Below are 9,457 nucleotides of genomic sequence, written 5' to 3'. Positions count from 1 at the left end.
CAAAATTTCAATTGAAAGCAGGAAATTTGAGAGTACAAGCCATAGAAAAGATAATATATAAAGAGAAATAACTTAATAGATAGAAAATACTAAAACATAACTCCTCTAAAGTATTAACAATTTTAAATTTACAAGCTAAATAGGAGTAAGTAGTCATTAGCATTAATTAAATAATAATTTTTAACTTTTTATTTTAAAGTAACTTTTCTTTTTAACTAACATATCTCTCTCTCTCTCTCTCTCTCTCTCTCTCTCTCTCTCTCTCTCTCTCTCTCTCTCTCCACAAACACCCCACCTTCTCTAACCTCCCTCCCCCTCTCTTTACCCCCACCTCCCTCTCCCTTCCTAACAGTCATCACTCTCTCTTGATATCTCTATTCAACACCCCTCTTTCAGCTATAGAAGTCGTGCATTGTACCACACAATCATTCTTTGTTCTAATGGCCAAAAGATGACAAAGAGGAATTCTTGGTGATAGGTGATTGTATGACATAATATGTGCATCCATCCACCACGAGGAGATGTGACTTTCAATCACATATCTAAAGAGATCACTCAATGGGTCATTACCAATATTTTGTGGCTCTATGGTGAACGAAGTGGTTGTAGTTAGTGATGGAGCTATGTATGCAATTTTCACTATAGACGTAGCAATTGCAGATGTCGTTTCAAGGGATGAATTGCTTTCTTGAGTCATCTTGACTTGGATTGCAGAGGGTAATGGGAGGGTAGAATGGATGATTGAGAGAAAGAGTTATATAAAGTGAGTGGGAGAGAGGAGAAAAGAGGAATGAGAGGGAGGTTAGGAAGGAAGGGAAGTGAGATAAAGGTTAATAGGAGGGAGGGATTGTTAGAGTGAGGGGCTTTAGTGTATGAGAGTGTGAGACAGAATGAGAGTGAGAGAAAGTGCCGCTTAAGTGAGAGTGAGAGCGGGCATCGCTTGAGTGAAGTGTGAGAGTGAGGGAGAAAATAAAATAAGGGGACCATGTCCCCTCTCATGGAAGGGATAACAATCCTTTCCTCTAGGGACAGTCCACGAGGTTATCCCCATGGACTACAAACAACCCGCAATCCACGGGGCTGCCATCGCAGACAAAAAATTGTGTGTAGTTCACCATGGGTTTCCTTCGTAGACTATGAGCAACATGTAATCCACGAGACCACCAACCCCGTGGTGTGGCATGTAGATGACCCTATCTGCGAGGTGGTCCATGTGGACTATGGAAGATGCAGATCTCAACCTTGAGGTGTGCCATGCCAATAAGCACCATTCACATGACACTCCATGTGGCTTGCAAGTTTTCGGTAGCCCACATGGATTGCCCCACAAATGGGGCCATCTACGTGCCACACCACATGTGAATCACTTTAGAGGGGGGGGGGGGGGGGGGGGGGGGGGGGGGAGAGAGAGAGAGAGGAGAGAGAGAGAGAGAGAGAGAAGAAGAAGAGTCGGGGAGAGAACGAGGGAGCGGGGGATAGTAGAATAGTGAGGGAATGGAAAGAGAAAGAGAGAGGTTGTGGGTTGGAGGGGATAGAAAGAAAAGGAGGGGTTGGGATGGAGAGAGTGGCTAGGGTGAGGTAAAGCAAGGGTCAGAGATAGAGGTGGTGGCAGGAGGGAGATAGAGGCAAAAGAGAGAGGGATCAAGAAGGGGGTGAGGGTGGGTGGAGAATGGTAAAGAGAGTACTTTAGAGAGGGATAGAGATAAAGGGGGTGATAGGAGGGTAGAGAGAGTGAGGATATTAGGAGGGGAGGGGACTGAGAGATGATGTGGACTATGCATTAGAAATTGTGAATGCTTTGTGTACTATGTTGTGCCATTCGATGAGACATGTAGTAGGTTGTTAATTCATTAAGGCACCCACCCATGACATGCGCAAAAATCTCTCCAAAAAAAAACCAAAGAACTGTTGAAGAGTGTACTTGTTATTGATGATCAAGCGGGCACTAAGAAAGTCCATATGTGTGCGGAAAAAAATTAGTTTTGGGGACTATTCTTTGAGGGAATGGTACAAGACAAAAAATTGGCGAGCAACAACTATACGCCATGGTAGAGGATATGGGTCCTCTGGTGCAAGACAATTGGTAACAACTCCTTTTCATATACCATAGTAGTTTTTAATCAAAATGTAATTTATGTTATGTAGAAGTAATATGTTTGTAGTGCTCTATTCATTGAATTTACTCATTAGGTTTTGACGGTCTATTTCTTTGATGTGAAGTGTGCCAACCAAAGGATCATTTGATATCACCACACTTATCAAGTTGAAAAGAGAGTGCACGTATGAATTCTTCCAAGGTAACCAACATTTGGGGCAAGATAAGGAAGGGGAGAAGTGCTTTGTTTTCAAAATGTCCATGGGTGGGTCCATCATCAGGCATCAACCTAATGAACCGCATGAGGCAATATGGAACACGACATTCGCACAGCGCTTGGGTGCAATTTTGATCTCACTAGATGAGTCAGGGTGTCAAAGATAAAGGGTTTGTGAGGTGAGCCAGGAGGCATAGGGCCTCTGGCTGTGGGAGATGCTAGATGAGTCACTAGATGGGTGCAATTTGATCTCACTAGATGAGTAAGGGTGTCCAAGATAAAGAGTTTGCGAGTAAGGGCTTACATTATATGCACCCTAAGCCACTTCTTTTCTTTTAATCCCTTCATTGCCTTGAAACCTCTATTTCAATGCCATAGAATCCCTTCAAAATTGAGAGTTACAGCTTCCTTTTCTTGCTTCCTTAAGTCAATGAAGAGTGATATCTTGAAGCCGAGATCTCTTCCACGATTCTCTAGTATCCCTTGCTTCTCCAAATAGGGAGAAATGAAATTAAATAAAATGAAATAATATATTAACGTCTTCAAAAATCCAAATTGACCTATGAGACAAAAGAGTTTACAAATGGTGAATCTGATACAATGTCTGTGTAAAAGACTGACAAACTGAAACCAAAAAAACTGAAACTAAACTGAGCTAAAGCAAAATAGAACAAAAAGGAAAAGGAAATGGGATGAAATGAAATGAAATGAGAGGTTGAGATGCTAGAATCAAGATCCTATCTTATGATATCCAGCATCGATCTTTGGCGTAGCTCATCAATATCCTCCTCAGCGAGTACTTTGATTGGGCATATCCCATGTCGAGCCGGAACAGTCTAGACCCTCTGATGAAGCTTCCACCGATGTCTTGATGACTCTCGCAATTGTGGTCGTCTAGATCTCCCAAGTTCAATGGCCCCTTTAGTCAGTGTAACTCTAGTATAGGTGGACTCTGAAGTTTGTTGTGATGTTTGCTCATCTGAATGTTGTGCATGTAGTCTGAAAAAATTAGTGATCTCCCTCTGTGAGTGTCTCCTATTGTCTACTCTCCTCATAAGGCTCTCCCTATGCCTGTGCAGCTCCAATAAAAATAGCCCAAGGCATCTCTGATCTTGATATCTCATAACGTTGTCCAGTGGTCCAAAACTCTCTCTGAATAGGCACTGGAAACGGTGGAGAGGGGGAATGGGGAGCATGCCCAACGCGCCCACACGGTTGCCTCCTATAGCCCAAGGCACACACCGCACCCCAATTCACTTTAATCCGCCTTCAATCGACACACCGTCGACCAACCGACTCAAATCATACGGCTACCAACGCGTGCGCACCCGCGCGGACCATCACACAACGTACACACACCAATGCAGTACTTTCACGCTCTCCCATGCACTCACTCAGAACCCCACACACACTCTCTCTCTCTCTCTCTCTGCAACATCATGTCGGGGGGGCAACACTTGCCGCACACGCCCACACGCACACACACAAGAGCAGAAGAGAAGGGGAGAAAGGGGATGGAGACGATCCAAAAACTCGACTGCAATGGGGTAGCTTCTCTTTCATTCACAAAAAAACTGTGTACAAGACCATCGCTGCAATCGATGTATACCAAAAGACGAAGGGGCGAGCTTCGCTCAAGCCCGGCACGAAGCTTCCATGGCTTCTTGCACCCTCGTGAGCCTCTCCTTCTCCAAACAGAGGAGCGCCGCCAGCCAAAAAAAACTCCCCCCTTTACTTGTACGGTACCCAAAAAAAACCCTCTCTTTCTTCACACATTCACCAAAAGGCGACTCCTTTTTTTCTTTTTTTTCCGAACCTTTCCTCTTCTCTTTTCTCCCTTTCTTTCTTTACTTTTTTTAAAAAAAGGCTTTTGATGCCACTCTTGGAGAAGGCAACGACGGCACCGTCGTTGCGCCATCGTTGCCCCTCTCAAACCTTTTAGTTTCTAGTCTTTTTCCTTTTAAGCTTCAAGGAGTTGGTCCCGCACCCAATATGAACACGCGCCCTTTGGGTTTCAAATTCCACCCAAAAAAACCCCGGCATGATTTTTTTTATTTTTTTTTTGGTCCTCCTTTTGAGCTCCATTGTTTCTAGCTCACTTGACCAATTGCTCTCTGGAAGCTTATATCACGGGCTTTGATCCTCCCCAATGGCTCCATCCTTCGACTCTCGCAGGGCTTTGAACGGCAGCTCCAAAGTTGGTAGGAAAACACCGGACTCTTCTTGCTTGCCATGAACTGCCAACTTTCGGCGGCCATATCTCCGTGCTCTAGACTCCGATTAACAAGCTGTCGGCTCCGACTAGCTCTACATAGTGCGCACTATCCACCAAACACCTGGGAAGCCCAAGAAAGCACCAGATGGCGCCTTTCCCAATGTGGTCCATCCGCCTCGAAACTGACCCCCGTCAAATCTTCATCGGCCCATGTCTTGCCATCCGCAGCTCCCATTTTTCGATCCGAGAAGACCGGCATGCTCCACAAATTGAACACTTCAAGCATATCCACTCGCATCACCTTTCGCCAGCCACTTGGTCCCGCCCAATCCGGCGAGGATCTACAACGCATCCCACTTCAACTTGCCATATCTTGCACATACGGGCTCCGTTTGACGAGACGCCTGGACCAGCTCGAAAAACACCTCAAGCACCACATTTCGGCGCACAAAACCATCACTTAAGACACATGAGGCCACCATCCAATTTAGCGCCTGGCAACATACCATCGGCCTAAAAAGCCACATCAAACATACATTTCCACATCCACCTCGCTGTAGTCACACTTCATAGCTGCACTACCACCATACCATGCACTAGCTTGCATATATATCACTGCATGGGCCATCTTCTACCATCGATAGCATTTGGTTGTACCATCATTTCCCACCCCCTTGTTGAGCATTTATGCTCAACCAAAAGCATACTCGCTGCATACCAAAACGGCATAACCACACCAACACTGAGCAAACCTCAAACCACACCACAACTTGTATGTACAATATATACATAGCTCCTGCTGTTGCTGGCCTTCCTTTAGGCGGGTTTCCCAACCCCCTGCTTTATCCACTATCATCCACCGGGTCAAATACGTGGTACTGGTCTTGTCCATCCACAAGTAGATATTCCGTGTAGTGTTGCACCCCAACACAAACACAATAGTGCACCCAAAGTGAACACAACTGTTGGAATTAGGGTTGCAGAGAAACGCACACAGCTTGGAGAAGACGAAGGAAGCTCAAGGCACACAATAGAGAGTGTGTTACTTAGTGTGCAATGGAAAAATAGATAGCCCTAGAGTGATGGGCATATATACAATGCACGGGGGAAAAAAACTCCTAAAGAGGGAAAAAATGCCCCGGCGGTCCTAGTGTGTTCACACACATCACTACCACATGTATATGGTAATAAATCCCCCCTGGAGTGATGCGGTGAACAAGAGCTAGCACATGAGTAAAGGGAAGTGCCATGCCCTGAGGACATGATCAGTCCACAAAGGGGAGTAAGCCCAAAGCTTTGCAGAAAGCTTCAAGCTTCTCACGAGACAATGCCTTTGTGAAAAGATCTGCAAGGTTGTTCTGTGTTGGCACATAAGCCAAGCTGATCTCTCCTACTGAGAGCCTCTCCCTGACATAGTGGTAATGCACCTCGATGTGCTTTGTGCGAGCATAAAAAACTGGGTTCCTCGCAAATCCCAATGCGCTCTGACTATCAGTGTAGATATTGTTGGCAGTGTCCTGTCCAACACCGAAATCAGCCATAAGGCGTCTAAGACATACACACTCAACTGTAGCTGTGAAGACTACCCTGTACTCAGCCTCACAACTCAAAGTGGCCACATTAGGTTTCTTCTTGCTCAACCATGATATACATGAATTGCCAAGCATGAACCAAAACCACTTGTGGACACTCGCGTGTCAAAACAACCAACCCAATCTGAGTCCGAAAAAGCATGTAAGTCTGGCAGCAATGATCCCCCCTTGGGATAAAACAAGCCAAGATGTAAAGTGCCACTAAGGTAGCGGAAAATCCTCTTGACAGCCTGCTAATGCTTAGACCCTGGGCTATGCGTAAATCTGCTGACCTGTGAGACCACAAACTGAATATCCGGCCTCGTCTTGCATACATAAATGAGGCATCCAACAACATTTTGATAAAGAGTGACATCAGCAGGATCGTCAGCATCATGTAGACTCAACTTCAAACCTGTTTCCATGGGAGTGGCAATAGGTTTGCAATCCTCAAGTCCAAACTTACATAGCAATGTCTCTATGTAACTTTTCTGACACAAGGAAATACCACCATCACACTGCTTAAACTGTATACCCAAGCAATGATGCAACAGCCCCAAATCCTTCATCTTGAAAGTAGCATTCAAATCAGCCTTAAATTCAGCAATATGTCTCTCATTTGGTCCAGTGATTAGCAAATCATCAACATAAAGAACCACAATGAGAAGTACATCACCCTCATGCTTTACATACAATGTGCTCTCTGTTGGACTGTTATGAAAACCTTGTTTGACCAAATGAGTGTCAGCTTTCTCATACCAAGCACAAGGAGATTGCTTCAACCCATACAAAGCCTTGTTACATTTGCACATTTTGTCCTCTTGTCCTTTTATGACAAAACCGCGAGGCTGCGTTACATAAACTTCCTCAAATATGTCACCATTCAAGAAAGCAGTAACAATGTGTGATTGATGTACATCCCAACCAAAATGAGCTGCCAATGCACATAGAGAACGCCCAGTAGTCATACGACAAGTGGGAGCAAAAGTCTCTTCATAATTTATGCCTTTTTGTTGTGCATAACCCTTTGCAACAAATCGAGCCTTATGGCGATCGATCTCACCATCCGGCTTGCGTTTCAGCTTGTAAACCCACTTCGTACCAATGGCCTTTTTGCCAGGAGGCAAATCACATAAAGTCCATGTGTCATTTTCTATAAGTGCATCATATTCTGATTGCATGGCAGACATCCAATTTTCTGAATTTTGTGCTTCATCAAAAGTCAGAGGCTCCTCAACATCATGTAAGCTAGACACAGCCAAAGCATAACAATCTGATGCATAAGATGCATGGAGAGAGCCTGAACGAGTACGACTAGACAAAGGTGCATCCAATTTACTCTCACGCAAAGTGTGCACCAGCCATTTTGGCATACCTCTAGCCTGCTCATTTTCAGCCCTTTCTTCATCAAGTACATCATGTACATCTGCATCAGTAATAGGCTGATCTAAAACATTTTCAAAAACCCCCATAGGCTGTATATTTGCCTCATTGGAACTTACATTCGTATTTCCACCACTGAAAAGAGGCTACAAAGTGTCATAAATGTCCTGTGAGCTTACATTACTGTCTCTAGTACATGACAGCAAGGGCTGAACAGAATCTTCCACAAACACTACATCCCGAGAAACCAGAATACGTTTTCTTTGCGGATGATACAACCTGTAACCTTTGCTTTCAGCACTATAACCAACAAAAATACATTTGACAGCCTTATCATCCAATTTTCTGCGCTGCACTTGTGGCACCAAAGCATATGTCAAATAGCCAAAAACACGCATGTGCTCAATAGAAGGCTTTCTATCATGCCATGCTTCATATGGATTAATAGATTGCAAAGCTTTCGTAGGACACCTGTTAAGCACATAAGTGGCACACATGATGGCCTCAAGCCAAAAAGAATGCGGCAAAGCTTGGTTTTTGACCATACATCGTGCCATTTCCGTTAGCAACACCATTTTGCTGAGGTGTATAAGGCACTGTACATTGGTTTTTTATCCCACAACTAGCCATAAATGCATTAAATTCATGAGACATATACTCCCCCCTCGATCGGAACGGAGGGTGTCCATAGTACATTTCGAGACATTTTCAGCCATAGCCAAAAATTGTTTGAAGCACATAAAAACTTCGGACTTCGCTTTAAGCGGAAATACACATGCATGCCTGGAGTAATCATCAATGAAAGTCACGAAGTACAAGTAATTGCCCAAGGATGGAGTTTGCATGGGCCCACAAACATCACTATGCACAAGCTACAACCTGCATGTGGCCCGAGCTGAACCATCCTTTGGAAATTTAGAACGCTGCATCTTACCCAAAATACATCCTTCACAAACATGTTTGACAGGTGCTACTCCCTTGATATCCTACTCCACTTTCTCCTTTCCCTTACCTTCAAGACTAATGACACTTACTGCCTGGTTACCAACTAGAGGTGGGGGTAAGAGTGGAATGAGAGGTTGTGGTGGTGGCGGATGTAGTTGAACGGGACTCGTAGCTAGATTATTGGGAGATAGGGATAGAGGGCAGAGAGTTTACAAGGGTTTGTCAAAGGTGGGAGTCGTTGGAAAAGATAAAACTACTAGACTTCGTGGTGGAAGCTCCTTGACTTAGCAACGACTTCATTCAATACACTCTTGGCTCTTATAATCATGCACCAAATTTATAGTAAGGTTTAATGTCACCGAAATCATTCGAGGTTGATACGAAGTGGTGAAGGACCACCCTCGTTTCTAAACGGAAACGACACCTCCTTTTGGGAGGTGGTGCTCGTTATGGTGCCCTTGGTGGTGGTCGTCTTGACCTTGGTGCTGAAATCTGGTTTTGTCTAGCTCTTTTGTTGAAATTTTGCCTTCTTGGGAATGGTTAGTAATACATTCCATGGCCATCTTCCCCATAGTTATAGCAGTGGTATTCTTGGTCTTGCCTTCGTTGTCCTCTCCCTTGATCTTGATTGTGGTTGTGTGCATGCCCTTGTTGCACCAAATGCACGGATAGATTCTCAAGCTCAGTAGTGATGCGCCTCAATAGGTCTTGTTGCTCTTCTGATGCCTCTTGTGGTTGGGTTCTCTGAGAGGCTGTTGCAGTTACTAGGGTTAGTCAGACTGAGCTTGATTCCTGTGACTCGTTGAATCTTGCTTGCATGTGCAGCTTCTTGTCTTTAAGATGGGCTACTTCCACTACCAACTCATACGTTGCAGGGAATCCCCCCTTCACCTTCTCTTTAAGCGGCGACCACATGCCAACAATGAAACGGCCCTTCTTTAGGGAATTAGGCGCTCCTTCACCTTCCTTCAGTGAGGCAACCCATCGCTCCCACAAATCCAAAAACTTGGATTTGTAAGTGGCATACTCTA

Source organism: Adiantum capillus-veneris, chromosome 7 (assembly GCF_014529385.1).
Source record: "Adiantum capillus-veneris isolate H3 chromosome 7, ASM1452938v2, whole genome shotgun sequence".
Lineage (NCBI taxonomy): Eukaryota > Viridiplantae > Streptophyta > Polypodiopsida > Polypodiales > Pteridaceae > Adiantum > Adiantum capillus-veneris.
Note: the sequence above shows the minus strand (reverse complement) of the source record.